The sequence below is a fragment of the Cyrtonyx montezumae genome, unplaced genomic scaffold, assembly GCF_038088225.1.
Source record: "Cyrtonyx montezumae isolate F1298 unplaced genomic scaffold, pur_monq_1.0 scaffold_3, whole genome shotgun sequence".
Classification (NCBI taxonomy): domain Eukaryota; kingdom Metazoa; phylum Chordata; class Aves; order Galliformes; family Odontophoridae; genus Cyrtonyx; species Cyrtonyx montezumae.
Genome location: NW_027072034.1, coordinates 48,531,301 through 48,555,235, shown reverse-complemented (window position 1 = coordinate 48,555,235; position 23,935 = coordinate 48,531,301).

Below are 23,935 nucleotides of genomic sequence, written 5' to 3'. Positions count from 1 at the left end.
TGATCCTGGTAAAACACCAAATTATCTTTGGAATCATTACATGGCAAATCCACGTATTGTTGAATTGGACTAGATATGCTTTCTGAGAATTAAAATCACAAATGCAACAAGTACTGATAATGGCATTGCAAAACCAGTTAGTGCTTGGTATGTTGTTAAGGAATAGGTTGTTAGTGGCAAGGTGAATAACTCTAATTGTTGTCTAAAAATTGATGATAATGGTAAAGTTGTTAAACAAATTGTCCATGTTCGCGTCCAAACCTGGAAAGGCCTAGACTCTTTTTTTCTTTTTTTTCCCCCGGCCTCCAGGTGGCCCATGGGTGAAACATATTCTATATTATCTACTGTGTGTTGTTGCAACTCTTCTGTTTATTCCTTGCACGATTCCTGTTTTATTCAACTTATTCAACATGTTGTATCTTCAATGCACATTGTAACTGCTTCAACTGACAATAGTCAAGTCCAACAGATCAGAGCAACTTTTGTAACCAAACCCAAGAAATCCTTTATAACAATCGTATAACTTTTACCCACCCCTCTTTTCCCTTATGCTTTTTTTTATTTTTACTTTTTTTCCTTCCTCTCCTTCACCACTGCGGACAGTTGTTCGCGCATGGGTTTCAAGCAATCTTTGAGCCACCGGGTAGTGTGAAGAACGGAAACTGATTTCCTTTCTTTTGTCTCAAAGCTTGCTTTGTAAGGTCTTTTCTGGTGACAAGACTTTGACTGATAACTGCCGATTATCCAGATGGGTGTCATGTTGCCTCAGTGTCTCTGCTTGGGTTGTAAAGATAAGCAGAAATAGTGCAAATAGTCTTTTCAGGGGGGGGTACAGCTTGGAGAAGCTGACCACCACAAAAAGAGAACAATGCTTCTGCATGGCAATGAAGGCAACATCCGCTGCTGGCTTATCTGTTGGGCCAGACATGTCACACAAACGAAGAGAAAAGGAAAAAAACACCTGAGAAATGGGGGATAAAAGGCCTTCACTAAACCAAGGATTTTGGAGAAGAACTCCCAAAGAAAAAATCTTTGAGAACTCCCAAAGAGAAAATGGAGAATTCCCTGAGGGGAGAAACTCTTAGAAAGGACCCTGAGGCCTGCTTGCTGCCATCTCCCATCCCCCGCAGTGACCAGACAAGTTCCTGAGATCAACGGACCTACTACGAACCTCGCTGGATCCACGGTGGTGATTATATCTCTCTTGCTTTCTGCCAAGACTCCTTGCTTTTATCTCTTTTCTATCGCTCACCTTCCCTTCCCCATATCCCTAAGCAACTATTATTTGTAATAAACTGGTTGGGCTAACATTTGACCCGTTGTGTCTTAATCTCATGCTGGGTATACACATAATCAAAGAACTTTGTCTCCCTCCTTTAGATTGGAGCGTGACAAAGCCATCCCACCACATCTCTGTGATCATTATGAGATCGTGGCCTTACAACTGCACACATGCCTCTAGCTCTTCCTGTTTATTTCCTACGCTGAGTGAATTTCTATTTCTAATTTCCAAACAAAGAAACCTTACTGATTTTCCTAATTTCTACCTTTTTATTCTTCAGTAGCTTCCAGATTTACATATATTCCCATGATCTCACAAACTTATCAGTTTACAGATCTTTGCCTATAGCCATTTTCTCTGAACATCATTGTCAGTTTCTAGTTACTTATTTCATTTAAAATTTCAGTTGTTTCTCTAATATCAACATCTCTTTCAGATTTTCCATAATGTTAAATTATCATCAGGTAACTAGTAGGTATTCCTAAGGTAGCTAGTACAAATTCTAATGTGTATGCACAAAATTTCTAAAAAATCATTTCCTAGTCTCTTACAATTTTAAAGGTTTTTTCTTATGTGTACTTCTGGAAGTAATTATTGTTAACTAGAGGCTCAGTAATGATATTTTCAAATTTCTTTTTGGTATGATAGATTTTATGAATAGCCTACTACTTTGAAGTGCATTGTTCAGTTCAGAGAGAATATAAATTTGACCTCTATTCTGAAAAGAAATGTCCTCCATAACCTGTAAATATTCCAGTGAGCATGGAGATTTCATTCCTCTGCTCATGTGTTTGTTTTGAAGAAGTGTCTTTGATCCAGCAGGATTAGTATTCTTAGCTCATTCCAATGCCAAATTATACATAATTTCCACACTCCTTCATATAATGTAAAGGTCTAGCAGCAGCACTTGAGAGCTCAACATAAAAAAATCCTTAGAGAAACTAGCTCTCAAGAGGTATAGCCAATAACTTAACTGATGAAAGAAAGTTTAAACATTTTTTCTTGAATACTTTCAGGTGGAGCTTTTATGGGAATTTCAGCTGCCAAAGGCAGGCTTTTACATGATAAAGTTCAAATTCTTTTTAAAACACCCCTGCATATTTTTAAATACCCAAAGGCAATCTTGTCCTATCAGTGTCCATTATCAAAATTTTGACCATGCAGTCCTTTTGTGAAGCTTAATCCAGTTCAGGTTCTTAATGGGAAGAAAAAAAAAGTAATTATTTTTTCATAATAGGCAATGCAATATTTTAACCTGTGCAACATGTTCACATTCTGTTAGTAAAATAGGAATTTTAGAAGTCTCACTTCCTAAAAATTCTTGATGTTATCTAGTGAGGTAAAATGTAGACCTTCTTGAAAAAGAAAAAAGGTCTGGACAAATTCATTCTATTGCAACCTTCTTCCTGTCTGATATGTAAGTTTTTCTAAATTATTCTGGGCCAGTAAGGACAGCAGATCCTAAATGGGAGCAGTTTGGCAGTGATGTTCCCTTTTCTTCAGCCAGGCCCCTATCTTCTATTCTCTTTTATGAGCAGAACATGTCATGGCATTAGCTCTCCAGTTAGTGTAGATTTAGTATTAATTTTGGGTGATCCTCTCTGGACTTTAAAAATGTCCTTTATGAAGAGGTCATTTTGGCAGTACAGCAGCTGCAGGAAAAAAAAATAAATCAATTGGAGCTCCAATTTAAAGGTGAATATAACTTTAAATGACGTACAGAGAAAAAAAGAAGTGTGTGTGTAATTTGGAAGCCAGCTGCTATTCATACTATTTCACTTTTTTTAATTGGTCTGAGAAAATTTGACTGCATTGTCTTTCATTATTCTCTCAGAGAATACTCTTCTCTGTCATTGCCTTAAGGGATCAAAGGAAAAAGTCTGCTGTTGGTTTTGAAATCTTGGTCTCTATCTGTAGCTAAACAAACAGTGTCTCTTGGATGCCAGTTTATAGTTACTAGAAGCATACATCTCAAAAGATGGGTGTTTGGTTTAAATTACCCACAGTATGGATATTTCTGTTCAGACAACACTTCAGAAGTTCAGGATTCAAGACAGAATTCTGGAGGATCTCTCTTCCCTGCTCCACTTCTCTCACTTTCTGGGGCCTCCAACATAGGAAAGATGCAGAACTGTTGGAAAGGGCCCAGAGAAAGGCTACAAAGATGATCAGAGAGCTGGAGCACCTCCAGTGTGATGATAGGCCGAGGGAGCTGGGAGAGAAAGAGCCTTCTCTTGTTCAGGAGAAGAGAAGGCTGCAAGGAAACCTAATTACTGCCCACCAGTATTTAAAAGGGGATTATAAACAGGAGGGGAATCAACTTTTTACAAGGGTAGACAGTGTTAGGACAAGGGGGAATGGTTTTAAGCTCAAGGAGGGAAGGTCTGCATTGGATGTTCTTTACAGAGAGAGCAAGGTGAGGTGCTGAAACAGGCTGCCCTGAGAGGCTTTGGATGCTCCATCATTGAAGGTGTTCAAGACAAGGTTGGATGGGTCCCTGGTACTAGATCTAGAGGCTGCTGGCCCTGCCTGTGGCAGATAGGTTGGAACTTGTTGATCCTTGGGGTCCCTTCCAGCCCCAAGCCACTCTGTGATCCTCTGATTCCCCTTCTCCCAGCCTGCCTCCCAGCATCATCTCTTTTACTGTCAACTCTTACATCTCTTGGCTAGTTTTTTGAGTAGCTGTTGCTTCTAAACCTCAGTCAAACTACAGCTACTAATGTGTTGAAGCTACTTGTCATGGGACACTTCCGCATTGTCTCAATTTTTTGCCTGTAGCAAGCCAGTTTGTTTAGTTAGCTGCATTGTGCCTAGAGATAAATACATTGCCTGGAAATCCCTTTGGAAGCATTTTTAATTCAGAGTACCAGATAATACCTTGTGGTGCTTAAATGTAAATATTTCCCTTACAGAAAAACATCTGGGAAGCAGCTGATATATATATATCAGGTTTAAAATAAAAACTAGTTGCTGCGTTCAGACCTAGTTTTTATCTGACACTTTATCTAGACACTACTTTCTCCTACTACCATGGGAGAAATTCTATTGTCTGGCAGTTTCTTTCATTGAGTTTCAATGTCGTAGTGTCTTAGCAAAAAAAGATAGAGATCTACAACAATTTTCATTTCTGCTAGGGTCATTTTCAATAACACTGAGACATTCTGAGTGTGGAATGGAAAATAAATATTTACATGGCAGCAATCTCTTTTCAAAACAAGTAATTTAATTTATAAAGTCATTACATAGGGGATGTTTGCAGTTCTGCTGGTGTTTTATTTTAGCATAGATGCCAGATTCCAGCAGTTTTACAGGTGGTTAATGACAAATGTGAGAAGCTAAAAGGAGGAAGGTTAAGCTCAATCACCTACCTCCTTACTAGACTACAGGAAATGTTCCGTCCAGAGGTAAATATTGGTATATATAATGTGAGAAAATAGTATTATGACAGGGAAAAATCATGATTATTTACACATATTGAAAAAAAAAAAGTATCTGAACAGTTGTTTTTGATGTAGAATTTTGTTCAGTTCATTTTACTGATGATCATCTGAGCACTTGAGATGTTACATTTATTTGAACACTTATCAAGGTCCCTTCTAATTGGGTTACAGAATTCTTGTATATGGAAACACAGTAAAATGTGGGAGATCCATCTGTGTGCCCCAGCCGTGTAGCTGTTCCAGAACAGAACAAGATTCAGGATTTCAGTAACCCATCCCCCTTTCACCATGGTTCAAGTGAAAGGGGAACTTGGTTTCCGTGAAACAGTCTATGCAACTAAGCTGAGGATGGTAGCAGCCCCAGAGAATGATCAGCAGAACCAAAAGGGACTGGTAAGTGATACAGAGAATATGTCTTTTGTGGCAACAAGAGGGAATGGTCACCACATACCTTTCAGGTCTCTATACTTATTTTAAATTAAAAAAAAAAGTACAAATTCTGTGTTCTCTTTTGTACAGTGATATTTAAAATCTGGCATGTACATTAGCTGGCTTGACTGTTTCCCCATTTTATCTAAGTAATTTTGATAACATGCACTCAAATAGTAGCTACTTTGATTCAGCAATATCTGTTTGGCTTTGTATCAGGCAAAATGCAATTTCTTGTGATCTGAGTTTTTAATTCCTTCAATTCATCTATCATATATTTGACAGAAGACCAGGAAGATTTCATTTCTATAGAAAGTAATGTCTCTACCATACATCTTATTTAGAGAAAGTTGAATACAATCATTAAATGTATATAAATCTAAGTGCAATATGGAGTTAAGCACAAAAGCTTATTCTTTACACCTGTATAATCAATGCTCAGCTCTGTGATTCTTTTCAATTCAAAACCTCTTCACTGTTAAAAAATGTAATGGTACCTCAGGATTTACAGCATGCTATAATGCTAATGTTCACTGATTATTTTACTGGAAAAAAGCATGTCTTTATATGATTTATCTTTTTTTTTTAAATAAGAATACATAATTGATATTTCTTCTGTTTCACATAAAATTATTACGGGATACTAAAACAAGTCAACAGTACAGTCATTTTAAAGAGTGCCATGTTTATAAAGTGTTTGTCTTTCTGTATGAATTACCAAAAAGTTCATGAATTGTGTCTAAGATATTTATCTTAAAAACATCCATGAATATTTATTGTGATAATTAGCAACAGTAACACCTGCACACATAGATTTCATTTATTTTATTTTTATGTTATATTGTTTAACTTGTCATGCATTTAGAAAAGACCACAAGAAACAATGTGCAGCACCCTATCCTGTGTCCTAAATGCTGAAAAAAAATATCTTGAAAAAAAATCTCTCAAAAACTTTTGACTCATTCTAAAGTGAGCTGATAAAACTACATTAAATTCTACACTGATTCACTAAATCCTATTGAAATTAGAACAAACTAATTCACATCAAGCTCACAATAGCTTTTTAACCATTTACTTTCTAAGATCTCTTATGATATAATTGTAGTAGACCTCTAAAACAGATTTTAAAGGGTGAGCTTACTGCGAAAAAATGAAGCTAGATGCCATTTGGTCCTATCCTCTTTGGTCTAGGAACCTGATGCACCCTGTTTGTGCACAGGTGAATAATAGTAGAAGCACAGTGAGACAAATCTGGCCTCCCTGATGTCCATAATCTAGGCAGCTATTCCAGAAATGCCTGGTTGGGAGGGAAAATTTGCTTTTCCCATGATCAACTAGTTTTTATGAGACTGAGGGCCTCTTCTTCACTAATGATTTTAAAATGATCATGCTGTTTAAATGTTTCCCACAGTACACTAAGTTTTCATTAACAGAGAATTTCAGAGTAGTGGGCATAAAGGCAAGGTATGGTCCTTATGGAGTGAGAAGTATGTTATTCTTTTAATTCTCAAAGGAAAATATTCAATAGCTCCAGTTCAAAAATGGATTTTTCAAAATGGGATTGAAAAGGAGAGGGTCTACTGAGAGAAGGCTTTATCACTGTATAAAGGCATAATGTAGTAAGCCTGTGGAAGACTTTTTTGCTGGGGATAGTCTGAATTCAGTATTGTAATCCAGCAGTTGGTGGTACTAGAGTCTAAAAATGTAGGCATGAAAAAATAATATGAAGCCTGTAGAAGTACAGGCGATGTGATGGTTTAGAACATATTGATTTTATAAAAGGTGGCAGGATATAGGCATAAAAGCAGTGAGCAAGAAAAGGAGAATGGTATGTTAATAACTAGAGAGAAGCAGAGGAAGAAGATATTGTTTGTCCTGTTTGAAAAAAAGAAAAAAAAACTGCAAATGCAGAACAGATCAGTATGAATGGAAGACAATAGTAGCTGCAGTGCAAGCAAAGCATCAATCAACAGCAGATCAGACCTAAGTCTGATGCAGGAAGGAGCAGAGGATGGGGAAGGGAAACACCTGCTGTAGAAGGGCAAAAGTGGCACCAGCAAACTTCTGTCAAATGAACTAGTAGAAATAGGCCTAGTGGGGAATATCAACTTGGAAAATGAAAAGCAAGATATGTTTCTGTCAAGGGAAAAGGAATGGATTCAAAGGCCCAGGGTAGAGACATGTCAACAAGAACATGCTCCGTGTCATCCTTTTGAAAGTAACTAGATGATTCATGCTTCTCTGTCCATTCACAGCTTATGAACCTTCATCATTGCAAAGGAGCTACTACTGCAAATCTGATTGAAAAAGACAGAAAGATAGGTGAGAAGAACAGATCAAAGAGAAAGAAGCTGCTGTCATTGTGGAAGAATTGTACTGTGCCTTATAAGAGAAATAAGTTTAATAGGTGGTGGGCAGAGAGCAGTAGAGTTTCGTCTCAGAAAACTAGCTGGACTGATGCAACCTGTAACTTTCCCAGTGCTCCACATTTTAGAATTCGGACATAGCTGCTCAGGGAAGAGCTTGCTGCTACTGTGATAAAATAGCCTGCATTTGCTGCTATTCTTTGAAGAATAGATCTCTGCTGAGCACAGAGGGACAGTGGTGACTGAGGGTAATCTGTAATAAAAAGATAACTTCCCTAAGTTTCCCCAGATTTCAGTATTGTCATGGTTTTATGATTTTTGGTACTGGTATTCCACATCATAACATCATGTAGTACATTTAGAATTAAAGAGTTAATGCTCCAGCTCCGTGGATCATCAATAGTTCCAGGTATGCCTGTCTCAGAAGAGAAGAAGAACTCCATTCCCCAGAGGACTTTGCGATGCTTTGCGTTCTTACGTGTTTACGCTCAGAGGGAAAGATAAAAACTGTCTGCGGTCACGGGACTCTCTCTTTCCTTTGGGATCGACTCAGCAGTGGGTGCTCGCTGCCGTCCGCCTTCAGCGTTAGCGTAAGGCCTTTGGTTTATCGGACACTCTCTCTTGCTCATTTTATTTGATTTATTAGCTTTAATTCCAATTATATTGTATTATATTATGTTATTTTGCTTTCCGATATCTTATTTAGTAAATTAGCTTTCCTCCTCAGGTCGTTGCCGCTGTTTTGTTCCTAGGCCCATCTCCCTTTTCCCTTCTCCCTTTCCCCCTTCCCCTTTCCTGGGGCGTGGGTCCGTGGGTCCCCCGCACCAATCGTCACGGAACCGGGCCGAACCTGCCCGTAAACCGTTGACAAGTATAAAAAATGTTCTTAATACATCTTTCCTTGCCAAATCAGAGGTGATGTTTCCATGGACCAATGTAGGATAATCTTCTGCATCAGACTTTTTTGGAGGCTCAGTCCAACCAACAGCAACAAGTGCCTAAAAGACAAATTTCAGGTTCATATCTCTGATCCCATTGTTTCCCTACACAGGCAAGTCACAAAGGAGTGAAAGGAGTAGCAGCAGTGCACCAACTCTGTAGTTTTACTCTTCTCTTCCACAGTGAATTGCTAGGAGGGGAGAAAATTATAATGCAGAGATCCTTGACATCAGAGTACATTATTCTGGGGTCTGTCACCAGTTGCTACTCCCCAAACATTACGGAGAATCTCAGAGACAAGTTTCTCAGTGGGGCAGTGGAAAGTCATGGATCGGCTTATTCCTGTCTTTACACACTTTACTGAACATCATGTGAAATTCAACTCTGAGCAGAACAAGGCTTTGGATCCTGGTATAAACCTGGCTCACCATAATGAGCTGTGCTACTAGCTGCAGGGCAAGTGTGCCAAACAGCTGAATGGGCTGTTCAAGAAATGAAATTCCTAAAATGTTTGGCTGCAGTATTTGTCCGATACCATGCTGAACAAACTACTCATGCAAAACCAGTCTTCTTTCACCTGAGTTTACTTGAAAACCTAAAAAAATAAAAGAAATAAAGAAATGAAACAAAAAAAAAAAAAAGCTTAATAACGATATAAAGTTCTGCCAAGAAATAACTAGTCATTTGAAAACTTTCCTGTGCTAGGAACCTGAAGCAATATTAGCAACAACTCTAAAAGACAGTATTATCACTACCCCTGTCCCAGCTCAAGTGCCCAGAAACAGTGCTGGAACACCTGCAAACTCTCCTGTCTTTTAAAGATCTTTTGATTTAAGGACAAAGCCACTGATGGTTCTCAGAACCATATTCCTGTATACGTGCTCCCTAGAATATAAGCTCACATAACTCTTAGGGGAGAGCATTCTGCGTGGCTCTCCTGTAAACAAGCCTACTTGGTCTCACCAAGACAGCAGTCATCTCACACACGTTTGTGGAGATGTATAGAGCTCTGAATAGGGATGTAGGATTCTATGTAAAAATCACCTCTCCTGAGACATCAACTGTTGATATGTTTTTCAGTGTATTCAGAGCACAAGGCTAGGGTCATATTTTCATAACGGCTGCTTATGGCTCCTAAGAGAAGGTACTTATAACTGTACATCACCTGACAGTTGCCACTGTGGTACTTAGAGAAGAATTTAGAAAGAGGTCAGTATTAAAGCTGGCTAAAACCTTACGAAAAACATTTTGAGAAAATTTTCCCTTTACTTTTCTGCTGGAGAAGCTTTTACAAGGGCATTTGGCAGAACTCTTGAATCTTTGTTTCTGTCTCTCCTTTCTTTCCACATTCATTTACCAGTTTCCCATCTTTTGGTCTACAGATAAATAACCCATGGAACTATGTTCACAGAACCGTAGAGATTGGAGGGGCCTTCTGGAGATCGTCTAATCCAACCCCCTACTGAAGCAAGTTCCCCTACATCAGACTGCATGGGAAAGTGTTCTGGAGTGTTTTGACTATCTCCAGAGAATGAGATTCAACAACCTCTCTGGGCAGCCTGTTCCAGTGCTCTGTTACCCTTGCTGTAAAGATTTTTAAAAATGAAACAATCACTTCTGGAATAATTCAAGGTTTTTATTTATTTTTTATTTTATTTTATTTTATTTTATTTTATTTTATTTTATTTTATTTTATTTTATTTTATTTTATTTTATTTTATTTTATTTTATTTTATTTTATTTTATTTTATTTTATTTTATTTTATTTTATTTCTAAACTTTAATTATTTGAAAATTTTCAATGTGAGGTGTTCCGATGAACTTTGCACTCTTGCATTTATCTCTACATTCAAACTGGCAGTTCTTGACATGACAAAGACCTTTCCTCTTTTCTAACTACAGAATAAAATTAACATACCCCAAATTGTATCTGTTTCATAAACATATGGGCTGAGAGCAAGTTCTAGAACTCTTTTTTTCTGTGATGCTGATTCACTCATAGAATCTACTTACTTTCATTATGAAAAATAATGCTCAGAACAAAATGCAAAAAAAAACCAAAGCTCCTCAATTTAATTTTTATGTATCATGAAAGCTTTTCTCCTATATAAGATTTGTGTAAAAGAGATAAAATGAAACATTTGTAACAACTGAACTCCCACTAATAAGAATTTAAGCTGTTTTTAAGCTCAAATGTATCCAGGGAGCAATGAATATAAGACAGGTTTGTATGATGCTGTACATATTCAGCCAATATCAACAGCTATACATATTTTTAGAGTAAGAAAGCAGATAATACATAAGCACATTATTAATTGAGCTTCATTGCAATGCCATTTAAAGATTTAAAATATTTTGGGGGTTTTCTTTTTCCTCTTAAATCTTAGGTAGAGCTGCTACATTTAATTTTGATCTCAACATTTGAGACTGATATGAATAACTTGAGAAGTCTACGTAAATTATCTTCTGACAATTCATGTTCAATTTTCTCATTCAAATTTGAAATACAGTTCGCAGAAATCTGTGTTGTGGGAACAGATAGGAAACTCAGAAATGAAATTCTCGTCAGAGCATGGGGGCCTAGAACCAGAAAGTACTGTCCTTAGTTCATTTCTATGGGGATATGATGGCATTTTGATGGAAAATTGGTAAAAAATTGTTAGATATATACTTTGAAAAATTGTTGCGTTGGATGGGAGGTCTCCATATTTTTTGTGGTATATATATATGACACTGATATATACTAGGGAAAACTCTTGCATGTATATCAACGGTTGTCTGTTCCAGACAGCTGTATGAATTTGTTGTTCAAAGTGACAAGTTTTGATCTGGAATGTGAAAAGTGCTACACAAAGAGGTATCTACAGTCTTAATTTTGATTTACCATACTTATATTATTGCTGTTATCACCTCTGTAGTGGATAAGTAATGCATCAAGAGAAGTAATATTCGCTTTAATTATATAAAAGGAGGCTACAAGAAAGAAGGGGACAGATTCTTTAGCAGGATGTGGTAATAGGACAAGGGAAAATGATTTCAAACTTAAAAGAGGATAGAATAAGTTTGGATATAAAGAAGTCTTTTACAGTAAGTGTGGTGAGGCACTGGTGCAGGCTGCCCAGAGAGGTGGTGGATGCCCTGTCCCTGAAGACATTCAAGACCAGACTAGATAGAGCTCTGAGCACCCTCATGTAGCTGTAGGTGTCCCTGTTCATTGCAGGGGAGTTGAATTAATGGTCTTTAAAGGTTACTCCAAACTCTAAGAATTCTATGACTCTATTATTCTATGAGTGTACTCCTCTGTAATATTCTTGTGCATTTCTATATAATACCAACACTATTTGAGTTCACAAACTGCTATTTCATCTCTCGTACCTCCTGTAAACAGTAAGTTCTCCCAACATGTTTAAGAATTCAAGAAGATGCTAAATAAAACATTTAGATTACTTCGGCAGTGTCAAAGATGCACATATAATACAAGTGTGCAAATGCAGGTTTTGTAGCTTACAATGATAAAAAGCAAGACTGTTGAAATGATTATTCAGTAAATTGAAATTACAGGTTTCACTTTTAACATAGCCATGCAAGTGATTTAAATTTCACTATATAAAAATATATTTATAATATATAAAATAATACTTATTGTTATATATCACGTAATATTTATTACAAAAATATTCATTCATTTGTTATTCAGTCATTCTGAATCATGTGTAATTCTGTGAATGCAACAGACAGCTCAAGTGGTATGCTTCCTCTAACCTATATCAGAAGAGTATTTTTAGAATGTATATCTTTCAGACAGAAATGCTCTCTGCTTTCTTGAATTTCAGAATGTGCTTTATTGCCCTCCCAGTAATTGCCCTTACTGGAACTGTGAGGTTGAGGTACCTGCAGGATAACTACATTAAGTACATCTTTGTGAGATTTATGTTTGTGGGAATATTGCCCTGGGACTCATCAAATTCCGTGGCTGGCAAAAGTGTTCACAAAACACTTGCTATATACTTCATTATGTATAGAATTATCTGTCAGTATAAAGAACCACTGAATACTTAGACTCAAGAAATTTTGTTTGTTTTATCTTTTTAACACTGCATAATTTGGTATATCTCTAATAAAATGACAGTTTCATTCAAATGTGGTCTGGCTTAAGCTGATTATTTAATGCTTTTGGGAGTCAGACAAACTAGTTTCTGTGACAGAAATTTTCATCTGAAGTATCACCTATGTGAACATATTATCTGAGAAATAGAAAGAAGACAAAGCATTCTGAAACATGTATAGACTTGGCTTTTTTGTTCCTGTATTATTTGTTTGTTGGTTGTTTTTGCTTTTAAAGGTATTGTATGGCAATAACAGAAATAGTAATCCTGCTCATTTAAAAATCCTGTTTAACATCTGTGGACTCATACTCTTTCATCTCCATTGTCATTTTTTTCTCACAATGGAGCATCATGACAACCTTACCTCTGTTATTAGTGCAACTAAAACTAAAAAAAATATAAACTTCAGCCTTGGGTTACTCATAAGTTTGGGTGCCTTTCAAGATCTTCTGCCCCTGTTCACAGCTTCCTCAGCTTCATACAGAAGTCAAGAAACTCATCTGACTTATTTTATTTGGCACTGAGTTGAATCAATAACTGTTTCTCTTTGCAGACTCTAAAGCTGTTGCTGTAAGAGCAAAAAGAATCACATATAGAACTACCTCAGATCCTTTTGGTTATGCTCTCTCCAGTACTAGACATAACATTTATGAATTATCCTCATGCTGTCACATGCATCCAAGATAATATGTCCTAGTTGAGAAGAAGGGGTAGATGCAGCTTCAGGGTCCCAAACCAACACTGTCTGGAAGAAACACAGGCAGACATATTGAACCTTTTATAGGTATCCCAGAAATCCCTACTACCTCACTACTGAAGTGTACTGTATATCCTCTCTTGTTTTCAAACATCAAATGTGAGTCACAATGAGAAACAAAATGCAACATCCATAAATCAATACATCAAGCAAATATTATTTTCAGAGGGAAAAATTTCAGGACTCTCAGTACTAGTGGGATAGCACAGGCTACTTCTCATTCACTCCTTGGCCAATCCCAAAAAATAGTACAGTAAGAAATCTGAAAAAAAAACAGTAATAACCAGTCAAACACTTAATAGCCAGCAGGTGTTTGTGTTATGAATATACAGTTGGACTATTTCTTTTGAGATTAAAGTATATTTTGATGTATCACAGAGATAGTAAATAAAAGTAACACTTAAAAGAACATACTCTAAGCATAGAGGTGTGTATATAAATATATAATAAATAAGTATATATATACTTATATAATATCTATATATATAATCTATATAGATATTATAAGTATAAATATATATAAGTATATATATATACTTATATATATACTTAATAATGGATAAAATTACCAATAAACAAGCAGTTCTTGATCCTCTAAATATCTCCAATTCATTGAGCACTGCACTGAAGTTCAGTATATCACCATACTAACAGTAAATACTGTTTTTTGGGTGCCACCAACTCCATAACCCCAGAAAAAAAAATAAGGCAATCCAACTAAAAAATTTAATAAGTAAAATGATGTTTTTTGTCATAAAAAGTAGCACACCAACTGGTTAGAGGCAGAGGGAGGTGGAGAGGAGAGAAATTACAGCATTACTGAGCCTTACACCATCACTGAATGAATACAACCATAAACAATCATACAACCATAAAATACAGCATTGTGTATATCTTCTTATGAAAGACAAGGACCCGAATTCTGCTTTCTGGAACAATGTGTTTAATGACCAAAACTCAAAGTAATCTACCAATAGCTCAAAGCTGAAAGGGGATGTAATGTGGAATTTGCATTCTATTAGACTTTTAACATTTGTAGGCATCATACAAATCAGAAAATAAATGCAAATTACTCCTAGGAAAAAAAGCTTCCTTCTCGAACTGCTATCTGTGCTTTTACAAGATATGACAACATCCTTGCCAAACTGACTAAATCCTACAGTTTTTCAGTTTCCTCAGCAGTGGGAAATAGTTTAAAATTAAAGGTTTAAAAAAATCATGAAAATAACTTTGTATTTGGTATATTGATCATTTTGTGATGTAACCTTATTTCCGTTGGCTAATGCCAGCCCTCTGTACACATAGAAAAACAATTTGAAGAATGTAATTCTTCAAATCTGTAATTATTTAAAACAAGATAATTCAAAATACAGTGCCATTTTAGAGAGAATTCGTCAACACCCAATGGTATATGCAAGGACAAATGGCAGATCCAAGTCTGTCTTTTGCCTGCCACATTGAAAGACATTTTAAGAAGGAAGGAAGTCGAAGGTAAAAGTTTATTGACCATTCTAACCATGTTGGAATAGCTTGATTTAGATGCTAAAAGAGTGAAGTCCTAACAATACTGGTATCAACTGAAAGTATTTGATACAGTTCTGTTTCAGCAAATTTATCTTGTCTTCTCTTTTCCGGTATCTCTTGTCCTCCAAGTGTCTCTTCACAGGTGTGACAGGATTTTAACTCTAAAATTATAAATTGCTGGGAGAGGAGGAAATTGAGGACAGGGAGATCCACTGTGGCACATTGTTGGTCCAGCAGTAATGAAGGTATCCCTGAGGGGAACCTTCTGTCGGCAATTACAAAAGAGATTTTCAGATTAATATTCGAGATGTACTTATAAAATTTACAGTGAAATTACACTATCTTTCAAATTTTTAGTCCATTTAACAAAGTGCTTCCAGTTTCCATTTTATAACAGGTGAAAAAATGTATATTGAAAAAAATGTTAATCTCTAACCTGAGCTTTTTTTTAGATTCAGATCATTTATTAAATAAAAGAGTTAGAAGAATGAAAAGCAGTGTAGAGCCATTGGCTTTTAGCAGTTCTTGTTCATTTAATTATTTTTCTCTACTGGGTATATTTCAAGATATTGCTGTGCATTAAGAAAACAAATTTTTATTTTCAGCTTTCAGTTTTCTCATTTTAGTAAATATTCTTCATCTCCTAAATGTGTATAAATTCCTTTTATGAATAATTTCTTTTTATCGCCTCTTCTTTTTATCACCTATATTGCCAATATAGCTCTCTATGTCACAAAAGTGACATAGTACAAAATAAAGGAAAATGTAGAAAAGATGTTGAGAAGTAGAACGGAGAAAGCAGTGCAGATCTGATTCTGCTGGATTAAGGAAGAATTAGTCACTGTATGCCAACACGTAGTTTTACTTTTTCTCTAGTTGTCTGGGATTCAGTCTTTGGAGTTTTTGTAGTAGAAATTATTCCATTTGTCAGCAAACCACCTGAGGCTACTTTTTGTTGGATGTGGTTGCAAGCCATTCAGAGATACAAGACCATTCTGCCAGCTAGTATGAGTCAGCACAGCTTTAGCAGAGCTATGCTTTCTCCACTTTTCAGCTTTTTCATAAAATTTCTCAGTAGAAAAGTTTGAGCTTTCTTCAAAACTTCAATAAAACATAAAAAATAAAATCTCTCTAACTTTGCAAAAGAATGCAAAATATTGTCACTGATGGGCCTATAAATACTGCATTAAAACCAGAGGCATGCATACATGACTTAATTACCCACCTTATGAAAAGACAAGTCCTGGGATTGTATTGGCCTCTCTTGTTATCCACAGCTTCAGTTTAATGAGATGTAAGCCTAAGCATGCAAGATTTAGGTATGTGGCATACATACCAGTTTCCTAGTCTGGATAACAGGGGCAATCACTGCACCACTGTAGAGAAAATTTCACCAACATTTACCACTGTAAATCTGTTCTCTCACATATTTTATTGAAGCATACAAGCTGGGTGCACTAGGTGAACCAAGAGATCATAATGAGAAACTAGTGCATTGTCTGCAATATTTTGCACATTAAAACAATTTGAAGTATTTGTGAGTTCATTCTTGTTTGCTTCTTACTTGACAGTTAAAGTTAGAAAACCAAAGCTCATATGCCATATATGTCATTTTAGGTGCTCTGTGCGGGTACAGACTTACATGCACCCACAGAACAGACACACAAACACAGAAAAAAAGAAAATTATGAGACTGATGAAGATTCAAAGAACAAAGAGTATTGAGAAACTGAGAGAAAACTCTCTCCTAAGATATATCTTACCATCTCCAATATTAAGTGATTATCAAACACAGATATATTTGAAACCAAAGCTTTAAGCTGTACCAGGATTATAAGAGGCCCAAAGACTGGTCCTTATGGAGAAGACATACTCTGATCTCATGTTCAGAACAGGAAGAACAGTGGCCATTAAGATTTTCATCCCATTCTTTATTGCAGGATCTATATTTCTCTGGAAGAAAAAGTTGCTAACTTTAGTTAATGCTCTCTTCTCCACTTTCTTCATCTTCAAAAGTAGTTCTCTATACTATCAGGCAGAGTGAGAGAAAAGTACATGATCTCATTTGGAGTGGGAATATACAAGCTCGTATGGGTTGGAAACTGCTAGACAGATACTTCCTTAATGGACTGGAAATTACACAAAAGTATATTTTAACAGCAAGAGGTCAAACCACTTGGAGCAGTAACTAAAAGCAAGTTGCTATACAGGAGCACAGATCTGCAGAGCCAAAGAGCAATGGCACAGACCTGTAAAGACTCCATTGCACCTGAAATTCAGCAAAGAGATCTGGCTTGAGCAGTGAGCCCAGGTAAATCTCATGAGGTTCAACAAATCTAAGTGCAAGGTCTTACACCTGGATTGAGGCAACCCCTATTACCAATACATTCTAGGGGATAGAAGGATTGAGCACAACCCTGCTGAAAAAGACTTGAGCGTGCTGGTGGATGGGAAGTTGGAAATGAGACAGCAATGTGCCCTCACAGCCCAGAAAGCCAACTATATAATGGGCTGTATCAAAAGAAGCATGTTCACCAGGTCGAGGAAGGTGATACTGACCCTCTACTCTGCGCTGGTGAGATCTCACCCGGAGTACTGCATCCAGATGTGGAGTCCTCAGTACAGGAGACACATAGACCTGTTGGAGGGCATCCAGAGAAGGGCCACAAAATGTTCCACATAATGGAACACCTGTTCTATGAGAACAGGCTGAGAGCTGGGGCTATTCATCCTGGAGAAGTCTCTGAGGTGCTCTGATAGTGGCCTTTCTGTTTCTAAAATGGAGCTATAGAAAAGATGGGACAGACTCTTTAGCAGTGCTGTAGTTACAGAGCAAGGGGAAATGATTTCAAGCTCAAAGAGAGTAGATTTAGTTTAGATAGAAGGAAAAAATCTTTTACAGTGAGGGTAGTGAGGCACTGGAACAGGTTATCTAGTGTTGTGGTTGATGCCTAATCCCTGGAGACTTTCAAGGTGAGTCTGGATAAGGCCCTGGGCAATGTGATCTAGCTGTAGTGTCTCTGTTCATCGCAGGGGAGCTGGACTAGATGGCCTTCAGAAGTCCCTTCCAACTCTAAGAATTCTATGATTTTGTGCATCTTCAGAGAGTAATGTTTTTTCAGTTGTGTGCATGAGAAACTTCTATTATGTCAGAGGTAAGAACGAAGCTTAATTCTCTGAGTATCAGGGGAAATTTCAATTAATCCTAGTATGAGAGCCTGTAGAAAAGAGAACCATATGCTTCACAGACAGTTTATCCAAATCATATTACAGCAACAAAGACCACAGAATTATTGACAACAGAAAGGCAGTAGGAAAAGTAAATATTTTACTAAAGGAAATGTAACACTTCAAAGATCTTATATTGCTAGTAAAGTCACTCCAGGTGTATCTGCTAAACCACATTTAATGAACTGTTGGTGGAAAAGTACTGTCTACAGGCAAAAAGGTATAAGAGACCCTGTTCACAATAAAATAAACTTCTTTCTCTCTGGCTCCTTGTCTGAACCCAGCCATTTGTGTGGTCTTCCTGCCACATTTTCCTTCCTGCTATCCTGCTTTCTTTACCAGGAAGCAAACTGCGTTTCTGCAAAAAGAAGCCATCTGCATTCCTTGCTCTCTTCTTATATTCTTACACAGTCCATCCACAACAGACTGCCCTTTCCCCTCACTTCAGGTACAACTAGCTACATCTATTACCACTAATGAAGGCCTCTCACTGCGTGCATATCTCAACACTTCAAAACATTCATCAGTAGCAAGAACCCACTTCAAGGGAACGTCCATGCTCTCCATCCATCTGCACTCCCTTGTGCTTCACTGCTATAATCCACAGTTTCTATCTCTTCCTTCAGCATTCAGCCCAGCCTTCTGCTTGCCAAATAAATGCTGGACAGAGTATCTGCTCTTTCAGCAGCCTGGGTTTTTCACAGGTCAAAAAACAGTCTTTATAGTGGAACAGTTTGATCAGCAGCTCGCTGGAAGCACTATGGGGAATATCTGTAATGTACTCAATTAAATGTATTACCTGTGTTTAAAATCAGCTTTTAACATTTGCTGCACGAGTCATTCTGGCCTTTCTTGGGGCCTAAAGCAAGCACTGGGGAAACTGCAGAAGACAGAAAGACAAAATTAATAGACTCTAAAATCAAAATGTCACAACAGTTTTGCCTCAGAAGTGCCCTTTTGGCAATCACAGCAGAGAATTCAGCTAAAATGAAATATCTGTAGGTGTCTAGCTTCTCCATAATGGTATCAAGTCTTTTCAGGTAGTCTGAGAAGGCAGCTTTTGCTACCTGGATTTGAATAGAGAATATGTATGCCATTCAAGTCAGTGGCTTTCTTGACATGTACATCATATTCATATGTATGCACGTCCTATATAGAAATATAGAATCATAGAAAGGCCTAGATTGGAAGGCTCCCAAAAGATCGCCCAGTTCCAACCCTCTGCTGTGGGCAGGGCTTCCCCCCAGCAGCTCAGGCTGCCCAGAGCCCCATCCAACCTCGCCTTGAGTGCCTCCAGGGATGGGGCACCACAGCTTCTTCGGGCAGCTGTGCCAGCACCTTACCACTCTGAATAAAGAATTCCTTCCTAATATCTAACATCAATCTTTCCTCTTTAAGTTTGAAGCCATTTCCTCTTTTCCTATCGCTATCAGGCTGAAAAAATGAGTCTCCCTCCTGCTTATTAGCTTCCCTCTGGTACTTCAAGTCTCCCTGGACCTTTCTCATCTCCAATCTAAATAAGCCCATCTCCATCAAGCATTCTTCATAGGAGAGGTGCTCCAGACCTCTGATCATCTTTGTGGCCTTCCTTTGGACTCACTCTAACATTCTAGACACACCAACTTCTATATCCTTCATGTACTGGGTGCCACAGGCCTGGACACAGTAGTCAGATGAGGCCACATGAGGATAGAAATAGAGGGGAACATTCTCCTACCTCATCCTACTGGCCACCTCTCTTTTGGTACAACCATGATATAGTTGGCCATCTGGACTGCAAGCACATATACTTGTAGGTGTGCAACCAAACACATACGTAAAGGAGAGAAAGCCTGAGAGAGAAAGATGTGGGCTGAGGCAAGCTGTGAAACTGAAATGGTAAGTCCTCACCCCATTTCAGTCTGTCATACAAAAAGCATCCAATTTTAACAATTATCAGAAGAAACCTAAACCTCTTACAGAAAACTAAATTCAAAAATCCTGATTTTGACTGGTAAGATACTCAAACAAGAAGCTAGTTTCATTTGTTTAATTTTAATTCTCCAGAATTTCATGTTTATATGATGTCAAAATTTAGCTTTGATGTACTCTTGGTTAGCGTGTTTATTTAAAATACAGTTAGTCCACTGGAGATCTTAAGGTATGGAATTAAAAATGAGTCACAGTGACGTCTGACACGAAAGTGTGTATACAGCAAAGGTGTGGAATTGAATTCCTCCATGTGGAAAAAATAACCCCTATTGATATTCAGTGACAATAGCTGAACATTTGTGGAGACCAACCAATGGATGTGAACACAGTGAGGTAGTGGGTGGTATGTTTCCGCAGTGGCAATTGCAACGTGAGAGACAAGCCACGTACAGCTGTCACACTATGAAATGAAGAGTGTCTCAATCACCATATTCATGTAAATCAGCTCATTGTAGTGACTATGTTGAAAAACATTGTTTTGTAGCTGATAATTTGCTCCACCAAATGGTGTTACTGGGCTTCCAATCTGTTGTAGTTTCTGTGGCAACAAATAGAGGGCATTACTTGCCCACACATTTACAGACATAGAGCAATAGGAGATTTTCATCGTCTGTTTTCTGTGTTTTGTACTTTGATTTAAAAAAATAAAATAAAATATAATAAAATAAAATAAAATAAAATAAAATAAAATAAAATAAAATAAAATAAAATAAAATAAAATAAAATAAAATAAAATAAAATAAAATAAAATAAAATAAAATAAAATAAAATAAATAATAAAAAAGACTGCTTTTAGGCAGAAAAACGTTAATGCTTCTTAGTTTCTGCTAAAACCAAACCACGTCCTTCCTATTACAATTTCAGAGGAATTTAAGACAGGTAAATCTAGCAAATTGAGAAGTGTTAAACCTAGTCTTATTTGAAATTCAACACAATTCTGGTCTTTCTTCCTATATTTTCAGCAAATAATGCTTAATATAAAAATCTAACCCCAAGACAAATCTTAAGACAGAGCATAGTTGTCAGACCCTAAAAATTTCTAAGACCTCAAATAGGATTCCTATTAATATAGTTACATATGAAAATGAATTGGAATTACTTGTGAGGATTTAAAAGTCCAGATGTAAGCCCTCTGCCAAATATTAGAACTTTTAAAATGGCTGAGGAGGAAATACATGAAAATTTGCTAAGATCCAATGGGGAAGTAGTTATGAGAGTAAAAAAAATAGCTGTAGGAAAGGAAAGTGTCCAAGAGGTGACATAGTAGAAACTACTATTTCTCCTTCTAAAGTAGACATCTGTGGCCTCACAGCTCAGTGAATAAGATGTTGCTGTTGCTTATAGCAGGCCACAGATTTCATGTCAAGATTTCATGTCAAGATAACAGTACAGGCGTTGGGACCTCATAGGCTTTGCTGTAGCATGTTTGGATTTCTTTTTTTCTGAACTTGTTAACAACAATAATTTATCACTGCAAAATTACCTACTGTTTTTTATCCTTTGCCTTGTACCATTTTTGAGGTAAAATGTCTATAATTATATATAGTTTTGTAACAATATTAAGAACATAGAATTATTATCTGTATACAGATTGAGATATGAAGTAATCTTACATACGAAGACAGTAATAACTTTGATTATCAACATAGTTTTCCAAAGTCTGTGATTGACAGTAGTGGCATTATTTGACACTCATGGATATGTTGTCAAACAATTGTACTTGAGAGATCCAGTTCTAGCTTATGTCTCTCTTTATTGATACCAGATAAACTATAGCAGAATTTTTTGCAATGGATCATCCACTGATGTTCTCTGACAGATGTGGGCAAGACTGAATTAAAATCATTCTTCGTTTAAAAAAAAGCAAATTACTCATTCTTCACAGCTGCTATGATTAAAAAGCTTTCAGAATTGTTTGACATATTCAAAAAGAAAGACAACTCTGAAAAATACACTTTTTTTTTGTCTGCTGTTCTAGTATTACATATATGCTTTTATAACATTTACATCAATTTTCCTTAGAACAAGTGGGAATCTAAGAAAGTTGTAACACAGTAATGCTAAAGTACACCAAAACAGATTAAAAAGAGTTAAACATTCCACTGCAGTCTAAAATGGCAGTGACTATACATTGTAAAGTGATGGGGCTTGCATGAATGAGCACCTGCTGCCTAGAACAATGACTGTGTATTATGTACGGCACTATACAATCTGTACACAGTTTTTGAGCTGAATTTTATTAAAGAAACAGTTGCATTTTGTATGGGGCGATTAAATGTCTAGAATGTGCAGAACTTTTAATCTGAATTAAATTGTATTTTTTCTACCTTTTCCTACTGACATGGAGCCACAGTAGCAGGTTGCTCAAAAAAAAAAGAAAAAAAAAAAGCACTGGAATGGGAGTTCAAGGAGTGCTAGTGTCCAGCTTTCTGTAATTGGGAAATGGGATAATGATCCAAGGGGTAATTAATGGTCTGCTGAAAACATTTGAAGTTAAATACTGAGCAGTGCAGGGTAGGGAGCAAAGGAAGTAGAATCACACAGATTGTTGTGCTGCCTGCTTATTTGGATCATATGGGAAAAAATGCTGTCTAAGGAGGTGGAATGACAGCAAGCAGTGAGACTCTTCAATTTTAGTGGTGAAACAGCAGATTCTACAATGTTCTCAAGGAAGCTTGCACACACAGAATTGTTTTCAAATAATGTTTTTCTTCTGCAATCAATAAAAATCTCAAACACCTCTAAGTGAGGTAAAATATCTGTGGAGAATGCGGAGTCTGATCAATGGTAGAAAGGGGAAAAAAAGCAAATACTTGAGCTAAAATCTTGAAAAAAATTGAAATAATACTAATCCAAAACCTATAGGCTGTTTCTGAGGCTTTTAAATCACCCCCATGTCAGCAGGAGCTACGGGATGAGTTTTTTTAAGCAATCATTCTGTGGGCTCCAGGCAATCAGTTCAAGTACTGCTTAGCTGGAGAGCTTACTGTCCAAGCTTTAAATAGATCAATCATGTTTGGAAAGCTTTTCAGTAACAGCAAACACAGGACCAAGGAAACTTCTTCCCTCAAATTCAGGACATTCATTTCTGATTCAGTTTGTATACAGTAGCATATCTTCTGATCTTATTTCTTACAAGACTTAGAGTAATCATAAGTTCATAAGTTCATAAGTTCATAAGGTTGGAAAGGACCTATAAGATCATCTAGTCCAACCATCCTCCTATCACTATCTCTACCCAACTACTAAATTAAGTCCTTAAGCACCTCATCTAAACGCTTCTTGAACAGCGCTAGGGATGGTGCCTCAACCACCTCCCTAGGCAGGCCATTCCAGTGCCTGACCACTCTTTCAGAAAAGAAATGCTTCCTGAGGTCTAATCTAAATCTTCCCTGGCGCAACTTGTGGCCATTCCCTCTCGTCCTGTCATTACTTATCAGGGAGAAGAGGCCTACCCCCTCCTCACCACAACCCCCCTTCAGGAAGTGGTAGAGTGCTATAAGGTCTCCTCTGAGCCTCCTCTTCTCCAGACTAAACAATCCCAGCTCCCTCAGCCGCTCCTCATAAGACTTGTGCTCCAGGCCCCTCACCAGTTTTGTTGCCCTTCTCTGAACACGCTCCAGGGCCTCAATGTCCTTCTTGTAGTGAGGGGCCCAAAACTGAACACAGTACTCGAGGTGCGGCCGCACCAGAGCTGAGTACAGGGGGATGATCACCTCCCTGCTCCTGCTGGCTACACTATTTCTAATACAGGCCAGGATGCTGTTGGCCTTCTTAGCCACCTGTGCACACTGCCGGCTCATGTTGAGCCGAGCATCAACCAACACCCCCAGGTCCTTTTCCTCTCTACATTCTTCAAGCCATTCTGCCCCAAGCCTATAGCATTGCATGGG